Genomic DNA, 17,346 nt, shown 5'->3' with positions numbered 1-17,346 from the left:
TTTGCTTCTGTATCAGATAACCCAGCGTAAATGATACATTTCATTGTTTCAAAACGTGGGTTATTAGGATATTCCTCCATCAATTGTCTTTGAGCTTCTACAGAATGGTTCCCCCCAAGCACATAATAATTGTATTCAAAACATTTTGACTTATCAAATGCTTCTTTGTTGGGAACTTGAAGTGGATCAACAAGAAGCACATAACTAACCACATGAGCATATGGATTGTACCTCATCAATGTCTTCAAGTTGTGAACATGCAGATGATGTGGCTTTCTAACTTGATATTGACATTGTCATTCACTTGTTTTATAGGTTTGCCTGACATTAAGCTAAAATGTGCGACCACCATCAATTAAGTTTCTCTTTGTCAAATTCTCTCGAATGACATTTTGTTTTGTTTTGATAATGCCATCTTCTAAATCAGCTCCTGGTGTAATGATTTCTCTACTTTCTTTTGAAGTTTCACTAGGTTCTTGGCTGCTGGTAATGACTGCTTCAAAATCATCAACTTTACTTTTCTTGGTCATAACATTCCCAACAGAGTTATTCTTGGGCATTGTTACTTTTGGATTTTTATGGCTCTTCTCAGTTCCAATGTCATCTTCAGTAATGACAACATATGTTTCATTGTCAATTTCAACTTCATCGTTCTCAAAAGTAACTTGTTTACCCTTGCTAGATTTATCCACTAGAGACCTTTTTTTTCTGATTCTTTGGATGTAGTTTTGTAGCATTATCAATTACTTCATTTTGCCTATTTTCCATATCTTCTTCTGACACTGAATAAAAACTGCTGACAACTTTCATGATATCATTCTCAATGAAATGAATGTCTCCCAACCTAATTGAACAACTTTCAATGAAATTCTACCAAACAAAATATCATATGTCAATAAAAAACAAAGTTAAAAAATATAGCGAGACACTTTCAAAAACGCAAAATACAAATATAAATAACAATACTTACGATGTTTTGTGTCATCTCATTTACGATTTGACTACACAACTTTGTAGATACCTCTCTCGTGTTATACAATGAATACGATAGTTGGTATTTAACCCTTTCATGTGACTTGGGAGCTTTTGTAAGAACGTAAACAACTTCAGTGTCCAGTACCGGACACATATCTACGACTCTTCCCATCACCTCAAAAATTCCATTATCATTCGGTATATCGATATATAGATATATATTCACATTTGTGCTTTCTCTTTCTTTCACATACGACATTCTTGATGGAAATTTCACCTCTTTCGAATTCTTCCAGTCTGAAATCATCTTCTTATCACTTGAGGCACTTGAAAGATTTGTAGTCATGAGCTCAGGTGGAGTACGTTCACCAATGTTTATTTTAGATGCACCTTTATGAGTCTTTGGTCTAGAAAGATTCACTGAAATTCTCTTTGATGCCATTTTCCTGAAAAATAGAAACACATAAATCAGTAAATAATAAAAACATATTAACTTAAATTAACAACAAAAATATATCATAAATTTTAATCAACAATCGCCCCACCCACCGCCCCTCATATTCCAAAAGGACATGCATTAACATTCCAGTGTAAAAAAAGTAAATCACGAATAAAACATTTTGCTCGGGCGCCCTCACCCAACCCCCCCCCCCCCCCACACGGCACGGACACCCTCACCCACTCACCCCCCCAAGCATCCCAACCCCCCCACCCCGGCGACCCGGGCGCCCTCACCCGCCCCAACGCCCGGGCGCCTCGGCTCAACCCCCACAACCCTACCCGGCCCGGGGGCCCTCACCCACCCACCCCAACCCTCCCTACTCCCCCCCCCCCCCCCACCCGCACCCACCCGCCCGCCCGGCCCGGGCGCCATCACCCGCCATACCCCGCCCGGCGCCCTCCCTCGCCCCACCCCTCCGGGTGCCCTCACCCGCCGGCCCCACCCCTCCGGGCGCCCTCCCTACCTCTCCCCCAACCCGCTCGACGCCCACCCCCTCACCCGCCCGTCCTCCACCCCCTCACCCGCCCGCCCCAACCCTCCCGACGCCCTCACCCCTCAGGTTTCCCTCGCCCGCCTGCCCCACCCCTTCGGGCGCCCTCACCCACCCGCCCCCCCCCCCCACCCGGCGCCCTCACCCACCCGCCCGCCTCACCCGAACCCCCCTCCGCTCGGGCGCCCACCCACCCACCCTCCCTCGGTCCCACGAGTGAGGCTCGTGCAGGGGCCACCCGAGCCGCCCGCGCCCGCGCCCGCCAGGCAGGGCGATTCCCCTCGTGCAGGCGCCACCCGGGCCGCCCGCGGCCCCGCCTGGTAGGCAGGGTGATTCTGCAAGCGCCACCTGGGCCGCCCACGCCCCGGCCCAGCAGGCAGGGCGATTCCCACGAGGGCGCCCTCCCTCGTGCAGGCGCCACCCGGGCCGCTTGCGCCCCCGCCTGGTAGGCAGGGCGATTCCGGTAGGCAGGGCGATTCCCGGAATCGCCCTGCCTGCCGAGGGGGCGCGGGCAGCCCGGGTGGCGCCTGCAAGAGCCCCGCTCGTGGGGCCAAGGGAGGGTGGGTGGGGCCGAGGGCGGAGGGTCGGTGGGTGGGCGCCCGGGCGAAGGGGGGTTCGGGTGAGGCGGGCAGGTAGGTGAGGGCGCCGGGGGCGAGTGAGGGCGCCCGGGCTGGGCGGGCGGGTGAAGGCGCCCGGGGGTGGGTGGGGCGGGTGGGTGAGGGCACCCAGGCCGGGCGGGTGAGGGCGCCCGGGGGTGGGTGGGGCGGGCGGGTGAGGGCCCCCGGGCCGGGCGGGCGGGTGAGGGGGGGGGGTGGGTGGGGCGCCTGGAGGGGTGGGGCGGTCGAGTGAGGGCGCCAGGAGGGGTGGCAGGTGAGGGCGCCCGGGCCGCGCGGGCGGGTGAGGGGGGCGTGGTTGGGTCGCCCGGAGGGGTGGGGCGGGCGGGTGAGGGGGGGTGTTGGGTCCCTATAATACTAGTGATTACCCCATTACTATTGTAGTTATACCCCTTATTTATATTGTTGTGCCCCTATTACCCCCATATTTTATTTATGTGCCCCATAGAATCCCTCTATTGTTATTTTTGTGGCTTTATATTATTATTGTTAGGTCGGCTGGATTATATTGTGACTCCTTAGACTCCTATATATAGAAAGGAGGTTTTGTCATTTGAATCATCCAAGAATTGTTCATTTATGTAATGTAAAGGAGGTTTCCCCCTCGAAGAGGCTGAATTCTAAGGCGTTGATCTATCTTTTCTATCTTTTCTTGAGCTGGTTTCATAACATTTGGTATCAGAGCTTTGGATTCTAGGGTTTCGCTGCTCCAAACAGGTCATCGTGGAATTTTCGCTATAACTTTTTTTCTGTGACGTTTCAGAAGTCGAAAAAAAAACCCATTTGAGAAGAAATCGCGCTGAACCTTGGGTCCGAATTTCAGAGCTTTTCGCGGATATTTGCGGAGATATGATCTGAGGAAGTTGGTCTTTTTGCAGACTCCTGAATTACATTCAAAACAGGTGACCTGGGGAAAATCGTCATAACTTTCTCTCTGGAGATCGGATTGAAATTTCGTAAGAAGGTACAGAAAGAGGACGGACTGTAGTTTCTTGTATGCATGTTTCAGATCCAAAGGTTGAAACAGTGACTCGTGGCACGTCGTACAAGTTCGCTCTACTGAACTAGTCTATAAGCAAGTCACTGTGGGAGATTTCACATAACTCTTCCTTGGAGAATCCAATTTGGGTCAGACTTGTGGCATTGGAAAGAGGACAAAGAAGGCTACTACAGGTCACAATTTCAGAACTGGATGATCTGAAATTACAGAGATACATCAGATTCAATATCAGGCTTCTACAAAGTGAAAAAAGGTGTGTAGTTTTTTTTTTTAAATTTTTGTGTAAGCTTGGTTTAACGGAATTCAAAGGGCATAGTAAAGCATTATTATCGGTAACTGATGCCCCGAGGAAAGAAAATGCAAACACCTAGTAAGGAACCTGAAAGCTCTAGCATGACTCATGAAGAAGAGGAAGAAATGCTACATGATATATCAAAATTACAAGAACAAGTGCAACAAATGTCACGCTCACAAAAGCTAACAGAAGCTAAGATAAATGGCGTGGAATCTAAGATAAATGGCGTGGAATCTAAGATAAAGGGCATGGAAGCTAAGATGGATGATTCGATGGTAGATTTGAAGACAAATATGGCAGATTTGAAGACAGATTTGACAAATTTTCTACAAGAAATACTTACTAATGGTGAAAAGGTAGTAAAGGAAACTCATGATGAGAACAAAAGAAATGTTAATCATGATTCCATAGACTCTAATGTTGGATCGAAGACCCACCATATTCCAAAAATCGATATGAGGAAGTTTGATGGCAAGGATCCCGCCACATGGATATTACAGATGGAGCAATTCTTCGATCTCAATAATGTGCAAAACACACAAAAGGTACGTATGGCAACTTTATATTTGGAACCAAATCAGTTTGTATGGTATCAATGGCTTTGCTCTCGTAAACAATTTATCACTTGGGCAATTTTTACGGAAGAATTGATAGCACATTATGAGGATACAAAAAGCAACACTTTTTTTAGCCAATTGATAAGTCTCAAACAAAAGGGTTCAATAATGGAGCACATTGAGGAGTTCCAAAAATTGAACATAAGGGTAAAAGATATTCCAGAGGAGCATAGGATTGATGTGTTCATAGGGTCTTTAAAGGATAATATCCAACATGATGTTCGCCTTTGGGAACCTGATTCATTAGAGAAGGCATTCAGGTTAGCAAGAAAAATGGAAAGCAAAATTATGGCAACCAGGAAGCATACCACTCACAACTATAAAGACGGAAGTGTTGTTGCCCCTAGTCTTCCACAACCTATAAGGTTGACACCACAACAATTGGAAGAAAAAAGAGCAAAAGGGCTTTGTTACAGTTGTGATAGCAAATACACTAAAGGTCATAAGTGTGCTGAGAAGAAATTATTCTACATAGATTGTGAAGAGGAAGAAGAAAAGGAGCAAGAAAGGTCAAAAGAAGAAGATATACTCCAGGAACAAAGCCTAGATGAAGAACAAATAAATCCGACCATATCTTGTAATGCATTGGCGGGAATTACCACTCCTCAAACCATCAAGATAGAAGGACAAATCAAGAAGAAAAAGGTAATAGTGTTGATTGATTCAGGAAGCACCCACAATTTTATTCATTGTAGGGTAGCAAAAGAATTGAATTGCTTCCTATATCCAGCACCAGAGTGTCAAGTGATGATTGCAAATGGAGGAACAATAAATTGCTCTGGAAAGTGCCATAATATCAAGCTATCCATGGGAGAATATGTATTGACTAGCCCAATGCTTTCCATTCCAATGGGAGGTGCTGATGTTGTACTAGGAGTCCAATGGCTACAATCCTTGGGTACAATAGCTTTTAATTTTCAAGAACTTTTCATCAAATTTTCTGCGGAAGGAAAGGAAGTTGAATTAAGGGGTATTGCAGGGAAACCAGGAAAGATAATCAGCTCTAATGGTATGACAAAGCTTCTAAAAAAGGAGCAAAGAGGTGTAATTGCACAATTATGTTCGCTAGATGTTTCCACATTGGAATCATCTATTTCTCCAGATCTCCAAAAAGTCTTGGACAATCATTCCAAGGTATTTGAGACTCCCAAAGGTCTCCCACCTATGCGTGATCATGATCATGCTATTCATCTGATTCCAGGAAGTGTTCCTCCAAACATCAGGCCGTACAGATATCCCTATGTCCAAAAAAGTGAAATTGAACGTATGGTTGCAGAAATGCTAGAGGCTGGTATAATTCAACCGAGTCAAAGTTCTTTCTCTGCTCCAGTAGTATTGGTGCACAAGAAGGATGGATCATGGCGCATGTGTCCGGATTATAGGGAGCTCAACAAGCTCACTATTAAAGATAAGTTCCCCATTCCTGTCATTGATGAATTACTGGATGAATTGCATGGATCAATTTACTTCACCAAGTTGGATCTTCGTTCGGGATATCATCAAATCAGAATGAAGATTGAAGACATTCCGAAAACGGCATTTAGAACTCATGAGGGTCATTATGAATTTTTGGTCATGCCTTTTGGCCTTACCAATGCACCTTCAACATTTCAAGGTTTGATGAATTCAATTTTCAAACCATTCCTTAGAAAATTTGTGTTAGTATTTTTTGATGATATACTAATCTACAGCAAGTCTTGGAAGGATCATGTTGAACATGTTGACAGGGTGCTACAACTATTGGAGGAGAAACAATTATATGCAAAAAGATCCAAATGTTTCTTTGGAGTCCAGGAGGTGGAATATTTGGGTCATATTGTATCTCATGAAGGAGTTAAGGTAGACCCTAGCAAAATTAAAGCCATTAAGGAATGGAAAATCCCCACATCCATAAAGCATCTGCGAGGATTTCTTGGGTTGACAGGGTATTATCGCAAGTTTGTTAAGAATTATGGGAGAATAGCAGCACCTCTAACAACATTATTGAAGAAAGATGCATTTTCATGGACTCCGGAAGCAACAAAGGCCTTTGAACATCTTAAAGAGGCAATGTGCCAAGCACCGGTCTTAGCTACACCGGACTTCACAAAAACCTTTATTGTGGAATGTGATGCTTCAGGAAATGGAATTGGTGCTGTTCTAATGCAAGATGAAAGACCCATTGCTTTTGAAAGTCGTCCAATCAAGGGAAAGTTTTTAAGCAAAGCTATTTATGAGAAGGAAATGTTGGCAATACTCCATGCACTTAAGAAATGGCGACCCTACCTAATGGGAAGACACTTCAAGGTAAAAACGGATCATGATAGCCTTAAATACTTTTTAGAACAAAGATTATCCTCTGAAGAGCAACAAAAGTGGGTCACAAAGATGTTGGGTTATGACTTTGAAATCATCTACAAAAAAGGGAAGCAAAATGTGGTGGCAGATGCACTCTCAAGAAAGGATGAGGATGTGGAAGCATTGTTGTGCGCCATTTCTATTATCCAACCAGATTGGATAAACGAAGCAAGGGAGGAATGGAAGAATGACGAAGAAGTGTGGGCACTTATTCGAAAGCTACAACAAGATTCCAGTACGTCTGATACATTTAGCTGGCAAAATGATTCGTTATGGTACAAAGATCGCTTATACCTCTGTAAGAATTCCCAGCTAAAACAAAAGATTCTTATGGAATTGCACACTTCTCCCTTAGGAGGGCACTCAGGATTTTTAAAAACTTACCACAGGGTTAAGAAGGAATTTTTTTGGGATGGCCTTAAATCAGATATTCAAAAGTTTGTGGCGGAATGTTTGGTTTGCCAACAAAATAAAGTTGAAACAATTAAGACACCGGGTCTATTACAACCTTTATCCATTCCAAGCCAACGTTGGGAGGAGGTTTCAATGGATTTTATCACAGGTTTACCCAAGTCTGAGGGAAAGAGTGTCATCATGGTGGTAGTTGACAGACTTACCAAGTATGCACACTTTTGTGCATTATCACATCCATTTAAAGCCAGTACAGTTTCTACTGCATTTATGGAAACAATTCAAAAGCTACATGGAAACCCAAAGATTATTGTAAGTGACAGAGATCCCATTTTCACTGGAAATTTTTGGACAGAATTATTTTCTTGTCTTGGTACTCAGTTAGCTCATAGCTCATCTTATCATCCTCAATCTGATGGGCAAACTGAGATAGTAAACAAATGTTTGGAAGGATATCTTCGTTGCTTTGTATCTGATAAACAGACACAATGGGTCAAATGGTTGCCTCTGGCTGAATGGTGGTATAACACTTCCTTCCATACAGCAACAAAAATGACCCCATTTATGGCACTTTATGGGTATCAACCACCATCCATCACATCATATTTAAGAGAAAATTCTAAGGTTCAGGCAGTGGAACATCACATCGAACATCAACAACAAGTCCTCCAACTCTTAAAGGATAACCTCGTGTTGGCACAAAATAGAATGAAACAACAGGCAGATCAACATCGCAGTGAAAGAAGTTTTGATGTAGGTGATTGGGTATTCCTACGGCTACAACCATATAAGCAAATGTCCCTAAAGCAAGCTAAGAAGGATAATAAATTATCACCAAAGTATTATGGTCCGTACAAGGTGTTGCAAAAGATTGGTACTATGGCATACAAATTGGAGCTTCCTGCAGCTTCTCGATTGCACCCAGTTTTCCATGTTTCATGTTTAAAGAAGGTTATAGGCGACAAGCTCCCAGTTCAAACAATATTGCCAGAACTTGACGAGGAAGGAAAAATTATATTGGAACCGGAAGCAGTCACAGAAACAAGAACTCGACAGCTACGAAATCGATCAATTTCAGAGTATCTTATCAAGTGGAAGAACTTATCCGCTGAAGATTCCACATGGGAGGATGAGAATTTTATGCAGAAGTATCCAGAACTACTCAAGCGTTGAGGACAACACTTTTTTGAAGGAGAGGGGCATGTTGGGTCCCTATAATACTAGTGATTACCCCATTACTATTGTAGTTATACCCCTTATTTATATTGTTGTGCCCCTATTACCCCCATATTGTTATTTATGTGCCCCATAGAATCCCTCTATTGTTATTTTTGTGGCTTTATATTATTATTGTTAGGTCGGCTGGATTATATTGTGACTCCTTAGACTCCTATATATAGAAAGGAGGTTTTGTCATTTGAATCATCCAAGAATTGTTCATTTATGTAATGTAAAGGAGGTTGCCCCCTCGAAGAGGCTGAATTCTAAGGCGTGGATCTATCTTTTCTATCTTTTCTTGAGCTGGTTTCATAACAGGGGATGGGTGGGGGTGAGGGCGCCCGGGCCGGGCGGGCGGGTGAGGGGCGGGGGGAGCTGGTAGGGCGCCCAAAGGGGCCGGGCGGGCGGGCGGGTGAGGGGGGTGGGGCGCACCCACGGGTATTAAGCAAATGAGGTTGACCGGGCCCACCATGCTCACGATGGATGTAATTGTTATTTTGGCTCAGGAAAATTATTAATTTAAAAAAAAAATATTTTTCATTAAACTAATTTAATATAAAAGTTTTCAAGGAAAAAAATTTAACTTACCTTTTAATTGCGAGAATTCTTCATTGAATATGTTGTTGATAGTGATTTAGCTGCTCCACAAATTCACGATTCTTTCAACGATTTTCAGAAAGCCTGGATGTGATGTGAGTAATAGTGATAATGAAATTTTAATATGTAAGTGAAGTTACGGAGATGTTTTACTGTACGGTTAATATGGGATAATTTGTTTTACAATATTATAAAGTGAATATTATAGATTTGTTTTACAATGGGTTGAATGTGGGATAATTTGTTTTAAAATATTATAAAGTGAATATTGATTGGAAAGCGAATATTATATGGTTTAACTATTATAATAATTAATGTAGAAGTTGTAGTGTACAATTTTAATTATGATTTCATAAAAAAATTTAGTTTACATTTTTCAATAAATTGTAGAACAAAGTAATGAAGGTAAATAAATTTAACATACTTTTTGGAGGGAAATATTTTTGCGAAACTTTTTGGAGGGAAATATTTTCGCGAAATTTTTTGGAGAGAAATTTTTTGGAGGGAAAATTTCATTCTTTAAGCTATATAATATCTCTAGGAGACTCTCCATTTGTATCATTCAACATCTTCTATTTGAAAGGGATGGAATGTTCTGATAGTGAAGTTTCAATTTATACACCATCAACTTCTTCATCGCGTAACAACTCTATTCATATTGATGAATATAGCGGGAATTCTTCCACTACGAATAGAAAGTCAATTCTTCCACTTAGTCCTGATTCTAAGGACTATGAGAGCAGCACTGATGAAAGAGGGGATGGAGAATTTCAAATAAATAAAGAGTCACAGATTCCACTTAGTCCTAATTCTGAGGACTATGAGAGCAGTAGTTTTGAAGAGCATGATGGTGAAGTTCAAAAGAATGGAGGGTCACGGTGTCCACTTAGTCCTAATTCTGAGGACTATGAGAGCAGCAGTTTTGAAGAGCATGATGGTGAAGTTCAAAAGAATGGAGCGTCACGGTGTCCACTTAGTCCTAATTCCGAGGACTATGAGAGCAGCAGTTTTGAAGAGCATAATGGTGAAGTTCAAAAGAAGGGAGTGCCACGGTGTCCACTTAGTCCTAATTCTGAAGACTATGAGAGCAGCAGTTTTGAAGAGCATGATGGTGAAGTTCAAAAGAATGGAGTGTCACAGTGTCCACTTAGTCCTAATTCTGAGGACTATGAGAGCAGTAGTTTTGAAGCGCATGATGGCAAATTTCAAAAGAATGGAGTGTCACGGTGTCCACTTAGTCCTAATTCTGAAGACTATGAGAGCAGCAGTGATGAAAAGCATGATGTTGATTTTCAAAAGTATGGAGTGTCAAAGTGTCCACTTAGTCCTAATTCTAAGGACTATGAGAGCAGTAGTGATGAAAAGCATGATGTTGATTTTCAAAAGTATGGAGTGTCACGATGTCCAGTTAGTCCAAATTCTAAGGACTATGAGAGCAGCAGTGATGAAGAGTGGGATGATGAATTTCAAAAGATTGGAGTACCACTTTGTCCACTTAGTCCTAATTCTGCGAACTATGAGAGCAATAGTTATGAAGAGCGTGATGATGAATTTCAAAATAATGGAGTGTCACTGTGTCCTCATAGTCCTAATTCTAAGGACTATGAGAGCAGCAGTGATGAAGGACAGGATGATGCACTTAGTCCTAATTCTAATGAGTATAAAGTAGCAGTGACAAAGGACAGGATGTAGCATCTTCAATAAATAAACAGTCACATTTTCAACATAGTCCTAATTCTATGGACTATGAGAGTAGCACTGGCAATGCATATGAGGAAGAATATCCATTAAACATCGAGTCAGATTTTCCATTCAGTCCGAATTCTAAGGACTACGACAGTAGCACTGAAGAAGCGGAAGATGAAGAATATCCTCCAAGTCAATATTTGAAAAGCAGAGCTGATCATAGTGTGGATAACATTCCTCTTAATGATGATGAAAAGCCTTATACAAATGATGATCAAATGATGGAGATGTTGCCAAAAAATATTGTATCAAGGAGTAGGAGCAGACCTTTTCGTATCGATGCAAGTTGTTCTAGTTATACAAGGGGTAGAGCAGAATATCTGACGAGAATAAGTTCTATCAGTGCTCTCATTTCAAGTGAATGTTGCCAAAAAGATTGCTTGAAACATATGGATTTCAAATTTGCATTAGAAAGCAGGAAGAGATATTTGTCAATGAATAAAAGCATGCAAAATTCATATTTAGTTGGGTGCATGCAATCTACATTGTCGGGTTATGATTATCATATTGGGACTTTTTTTATCTGTAGAAAAGCTTTCAAAATGTTTCATTCGATTGGGAATTTTCGTCTCTCGAGAATTCAAGGAAATTTGGAAAAGGATCCCACATTTTATTCAGAAGTACGTCATAAAAGACAGTTTGGTCCATTATCAAATACTGCAATGTCATGGATGAAAGATTTCTTTTCAAAGCATGGAGAGTGTATGCCAAATAGAGAGACAATACATATTCCAGATAATTTTTCAAGACGAGAAATCTACAACTTATACAAAGAATATGCAGAAGGTGTTGAGGGACATGGCCAGTTTATTACATATCAATATTTTGTGAAGGTATGGAAGAAAGAATTCAACAATGTCCGTATTCCTAAGAAGACAAGGATGGGGATTTGCAGTACATGTGCTTCTCTTAAATAAAAAAGGGACAAATGTGAAGGCTAAGAAAGAGGTAAGCGTTCATAACTTTAACTTTTAAAATTGTATAGTCATCAACTATGAAAACATATTTCTTAATGAATCTCTTTTATGTTGTGTAGATTTAATTGTCAAACAACTTCAGGAGCATCGCGAACAACAAACAAACGAAAGGAAGAAGTTGTACAAGCATCGAAAAAAGTGTTATGATAATCCGAATAAATATTTGGGTTTGATAATTGATGGTATGGACCAGAAGAAAACACTTTTACCACATTTTGTTCGCACACCCAAAAATTTACAGGAGAAAAACTTTATTCAATTTCACTTGGTCGGTTGTATGGTCTTCAATGGGAAAATGTTGCCAAGGGTGTACTTCACAGCTCCAAATATTCATAATGATGCAAATCTGACCATAACCATAATTCATGATGTGATTTCTCATTGGTCTGGTAATCTTCCTGAAGTTTTGTATCTATAATTGGACAACACTTGTCGTGAAAACAAAAATCAGGTTGTTTTTGGATATCTAAACATGCTTGTTGAATTGGGAATTTTTCAAAAGGTAAAGGTTGGTTTCCTTCTTGTTGGGCACACTCATGACCATATTGATCAGATGTTCAGTCGTTTTTCAGTCACATTGAGGAGGAAGGAAGTTGGGAGCTTGCCATCACTAATTGAATGTATTAAGAAATCATACATGCCAGAGCCTACTTTTGATGTGTTGGAAGAAACTGTTGACATGCAAAGGTTTATTCTGGGATCATATGGTGAGGGGAAATGCATTGAACAACTTAATGACATTAGCTTCCAACATCAATTTTGTATCAAAAAAATTGATGGGAAAACACTAATATGGGGCAAGAAGTATTCAACTACTACAGAATGGGCACCGTCATCAGGATTGCAATTTTTGAAGTTCATTCTAGATCATCCAATATTTGCATCAAAAATATTGTTATTACAATCAGTTGGTGAAGTTCAGAATGCACGTAGACAGAACAGGGCTATAAATTATTCTGATTACCTAGAAGAAATTAAAAAATGTATTAGATATACATATGAGTACTTTGACATTGTTGATTCAGTTTGGTGGGAGTCGTTTTTCAATAATCAAAGTGATATCATTTCAACAACAATAAATGAAGATATACCTTTGAAAAATCCATTTATTTGGCCACAAAATGTGTCGAATGAACATGAGGAAGTAAACATTGTTGAACAGCAACAATCTCAAAGTATTATTATTTCTTCACATGTAGCGGAAAGAGAGATGTATATTGGTTCCAGAAGATCTCGTGCACAACGTGAAGCCATGGAAGACCTTTATAGGGGTTCAGTACATGATATTAAGGAGGGTTGCATGATTGCAGTGCTAGCAAATGGAGATCCCAATGGCTATCCATTTTAGGTTGCTAAAGTTATAAAGGTCTTTACAGAAAATGAGGATGTTACAAGTGTTGAAGTACATTGGTATGCCACAAATACACACCCATTCAATGGTGTGTATAAGCCAGAGATGGTAGTTGACAAAAAAAACGGCGGAAAAAAGAAAAAGAAAGGGTACAAATGTAAATCGCCGCCGCACAGACATATTAAAATTGGAGGATGTAGACATACTTGTTTATGACTTCAATTTAACAAAGAGAGGAACTCTTCGCTTCAAGACGATAAAGATTCTGAAAAGGTTGTTACCAGAAGGAACGGTGTTGACATGGGAGTCACCTGAAACTAGTTGTAGATCTAGAAGAATTTTGAAACCTGAAATGTTGGGCATGCATGTGGACTTAGATGGGGCACTAGTTGATGAAAGAGAAGAATATGGAACATCTTCGTCAGCATCCAGTCACTCATCTGAAGATGTGAATTTTGATGGTGTGCCAGAAAACATGAGTGATTTTGAATAATTGTTTAAGACAGTTTATATAACTGATGTATGCATCGTATCTTCAAATAAAATTAATGTTTTCCATATGGTGTTAAATGAGAAGTTATGAGGCATTTTTATGTTGTTGGATTATATGTCTTAATTGTGATAAATTTTATTGTTTAAAATATCTACAATGCAATATTAAATTAGAGATATAAAATATGTTTTATTCAATATACAAATAATGACTTTTGAATGCATTTAGTGATGTAATCTGTTCATAATGTCATGGTTTTTTAATTTTATAGCTGAAAAAATTTCAATTTTTTTTGTATCTAACATGTTTTTTTTTTTTTTTTTCTGAATAAGGCTAATTCTATTATAGTACAAAAAGGTAAAAAATTACATCAGAGTTACAACAAGGCCATGGCCTTGTAAATCCTGCCCAGAAATTGACAGTTTGCCCAGATTTACACCTTCCAAAATTGAACACAGTCAAAATTTGGATTACTATCTTCTGTTGTGTCTTCTCCTAAGACTCGAAACAGTGACTCTAAACAGTACGTAACAGGGACATGTTGAGATAGACAAACATGGCGATGATGAGCACCGCTTAAACATGGATTGACTGACATATAGACCCATACTGCCGACATATAGACATACAGACCCATACTGCCGAACTGATACATAAACACAGGATTCAAAGACAGAGTGATGCTCCTGCGGCCTAGGCTGCCGAGAGCGAACTGCTTGACTTGATCATTCATCGTCCGTGGTGTAGGGCGGTTCCTCAACTCGGCACCCAAATTGCAGAGAGTCGTCAGAACCGGAGAGAGGGACCACCGCGCTGGAAGGGAGACCCTGAACAGGCTCGCTTGGACCCGCAAGAGCTGCTGGAGTAGCTAAGGGGGAGCTTTCCCTAACAGGGCGTTGCAGGTCAATTATAGGCACTGTCCCTTGAACTTGAGGTGGGTTTTCCAGAGTTGCATCTGCCTGATCTTTGAAAATATCACAATGCTCAACAGTTACAGAGATAATAAAAGTAGAATTGGCGAGTGTGCAGGGTATCCGATACCTGACCGTAGGATGCGCCTCATGTCCACAATCAATTATGCGTTCGCTCCCCAGCCCTCTGCCTCGTCCGGCTCTGTTACCATGGAGGTGCTGCTGCTCAGACGTAACTTCGACGGAGGAGGAAGGAGAAATGGGGGCAGGCCTTTGAGTGGTAGCCCGTCCGCAAGAGCCTCCGCGTCTTCTGCACATTCTCAGTCTCTCACCCCGCATTGCTGGATAAAGAAGAACCCGCTTGCAGAAACCCGAAGAGGAGGGATTAATTAGGACGGGGGCCACCGAATTTGGCTCACAACGCCTGGGAATTGCTCTCAAGCTTGTGACAGTTCCTGAATTGGCCACAGAGCATGAATGCCCTTGCTCATTCCCCCGCTCCACCGAGTAATGCGCCAGTGTTGCAGCGGAATGCCAGACGATTGCAAAAGAATGCGCAAGTGTAGCAGAAGCTCCCGGTTTATTAATCGCCATCGCACAGTTAGCCAGGAGACAAATTATCGAAGACAAGACCATCATTAATGCCCTCGTTGATATTCCAGCATGCAAACCTCTCTTACATCCCGCGAGGTACTGCGTGTCATACATGGGCTGACCCCTGCCCATGTGACTCCCCATCTGTCCGCCGCTCACCTTAAGCACCCGCATCCGGGATTGTATCTAGCATGTTATGGTTGAAAACATGTTAAATTTATACTTAGGAAAGAAAAATGATATTCTACCAAAAACATTAGTGTGTTTTTCCCGCATAAACAACTTTGTTTGACACATAAAAATTTGGTTTTATTAGCATTTTTTTAAAATTTTGAAAATTGACCCTAAAAAAAAAATCATTGTTCCAGTGTCATCGCTTTCATTTTGAAGCTATATTTTGCACGAAAATTTCATAGTAAATTTTGTAGTCACTGCCAATTTTAAAACATATTCAAAATTGACGCCTAAAAAATAAAAACATCGTTCCTGTATACAAACTTTTCGTTTTGAGCACTGTTTTTTATGTTTTTTTTGGGTTTTTTGGCCAGAGTTCCCGTATTGAGTTTATAGTTCCCGTTTCAAAGTTTACATTGTTATAACATCACTGGACAAACTAGGAGCCCAAAAAGCACTTTAATTGTTTTCCAACCCCATACCTCTGCCTCTCTACATCTGTTTTGAAGAGCATATAATGCTTTCCACCCTCCTCAAATTCTCTTCTTTCTGCAGTGCTCCCAATTAAGCTTTTTGTTGAAATCAATCTCGAGGTACTTGTATTCTTTTACTTCTTCAAGAATGTTGCCTTCAAAGAAGAACGTATGTTGGCTCTGCTTCTTTTTATTTGAGAAAATCATTATTTTGGTCTTACTGGTATTGACTTGCATCCCCATTGCTTTACAAAAATTCTCAAGGGCATATACGCGCATCTGCAATCCCAGGGCGGATTTAGCAATCAATACAAGGTCATCAAAATATAAAAGAAGCTTTATCACAAACTCCCCCAACCAAACACCATCCCCACCTTGCGGATTTAGCCACTCTTCCAATTTATCAATATATAAACCAAAAAGAGTAGGGGATAAAGGGCAGCCTTGCTTGACTTTGATGTCACTTCTAAAGCTTTTTGAAATGCCTGCTGAAGTTTTAATTTTGACTTTCACCTCTTCATAGAGCCTATGGAAAACAACTCTATAATACAAAGGATTTTCAAGTTCTTCCATTCGACTCCACAACGTATCTCTAGGGACCGTGTTAAATGCCTTTTTGAAGTCAACAAAACAACAAAATACTTCTTCTTTGCCCTCCCAAACCTTTTCAATAATGTGTTTCAACGTGATACCGTGATCAACTGTAGAATGTTTTGGCCTATAACCTGCTTGCCGTCTTTTCTTTAACTTTTGCCCACTTACTGATTTTGGTTTCTACCATGCCGCTGAAGATCTTTGCAAACAAATGATTGATCATAATGGTTTTATAGTTGGAATGATTATTAATTTCCCCACTTTTAAAAAGGAGTATTGCTAGACTAGTTGTCCAATCTCTTGGGAATCCTTGTCAAATGATGTTGTTGAATATTTCCATGATGTGGAGTGCAAGAATGTTCATTCCCCACTTTAGATATTATGCTTGAAGTTCAACCAAGTCCTTTGCCTTTTCTTTTTTCAACTTCTTAATTCCCGTCTCTACTTCCTGTAATGTGAAAAGCTTTGTAGTTGTGTTGATCTTGGGAAGATGCTCCTCCTCTGATTTTTTTTCATAGAGTTGTCTTGCATAGTTAAACCATTAATTGACTGTAATATTATTTTCAATTTGCTTATTCCTTGGTTGAAGTTCTTACCAAAAAAGCTTTGGGTTATTCTTGCCTAGATATATTAACTCTTCTTGCCTTGTTTGCATGAACTCATCTTTCTTCCTCTTTAAAATATGCTTATATAGCTTTACATTCATCTTCTCCTTGCCTGCCTTTTTTCAAGGTTTTCCTTGCCATTTTGCATTCCTCATCAAACCAAGCATTTACAAGAGAACAATTTGACTCAGATTTCCTATTCTTTGCTCTTTTGCACTTCTCAAGTGCACTCTGAATTATGTTTGTTAACTCATGACTATTGAGGCTTTGGGAACCACTCTTCCCCTTCTGAATTGATCTCTCCAACATTGTTTTGAAGATAATGCAATTTTCTTGTGTTAGAAGAATTCTGCCCCTTGATATCGATTGTCA

The sequence above is a fragment of the Pinus tabuliformis genome, chromosome 8 (assembly GCF_031772625.1).
Source record: "Pinus tabuliformis cultivar Carrire ecotype Pingquan chromosome 8, CPIR1, whole genome shotgun sequence".
In the NCBI taxonomy this organism is placed as follows: Eukaryota; Viridiplantae; Streptophyta; class Pinopsida; order Pinales; family Pinaceae; genus Pinus; species Pinus tabuliformis.
The sequence above is the reverse complement of the archived record's forward strand: the minus strand, read 5'-3'. Positions refer to the sequence as shown.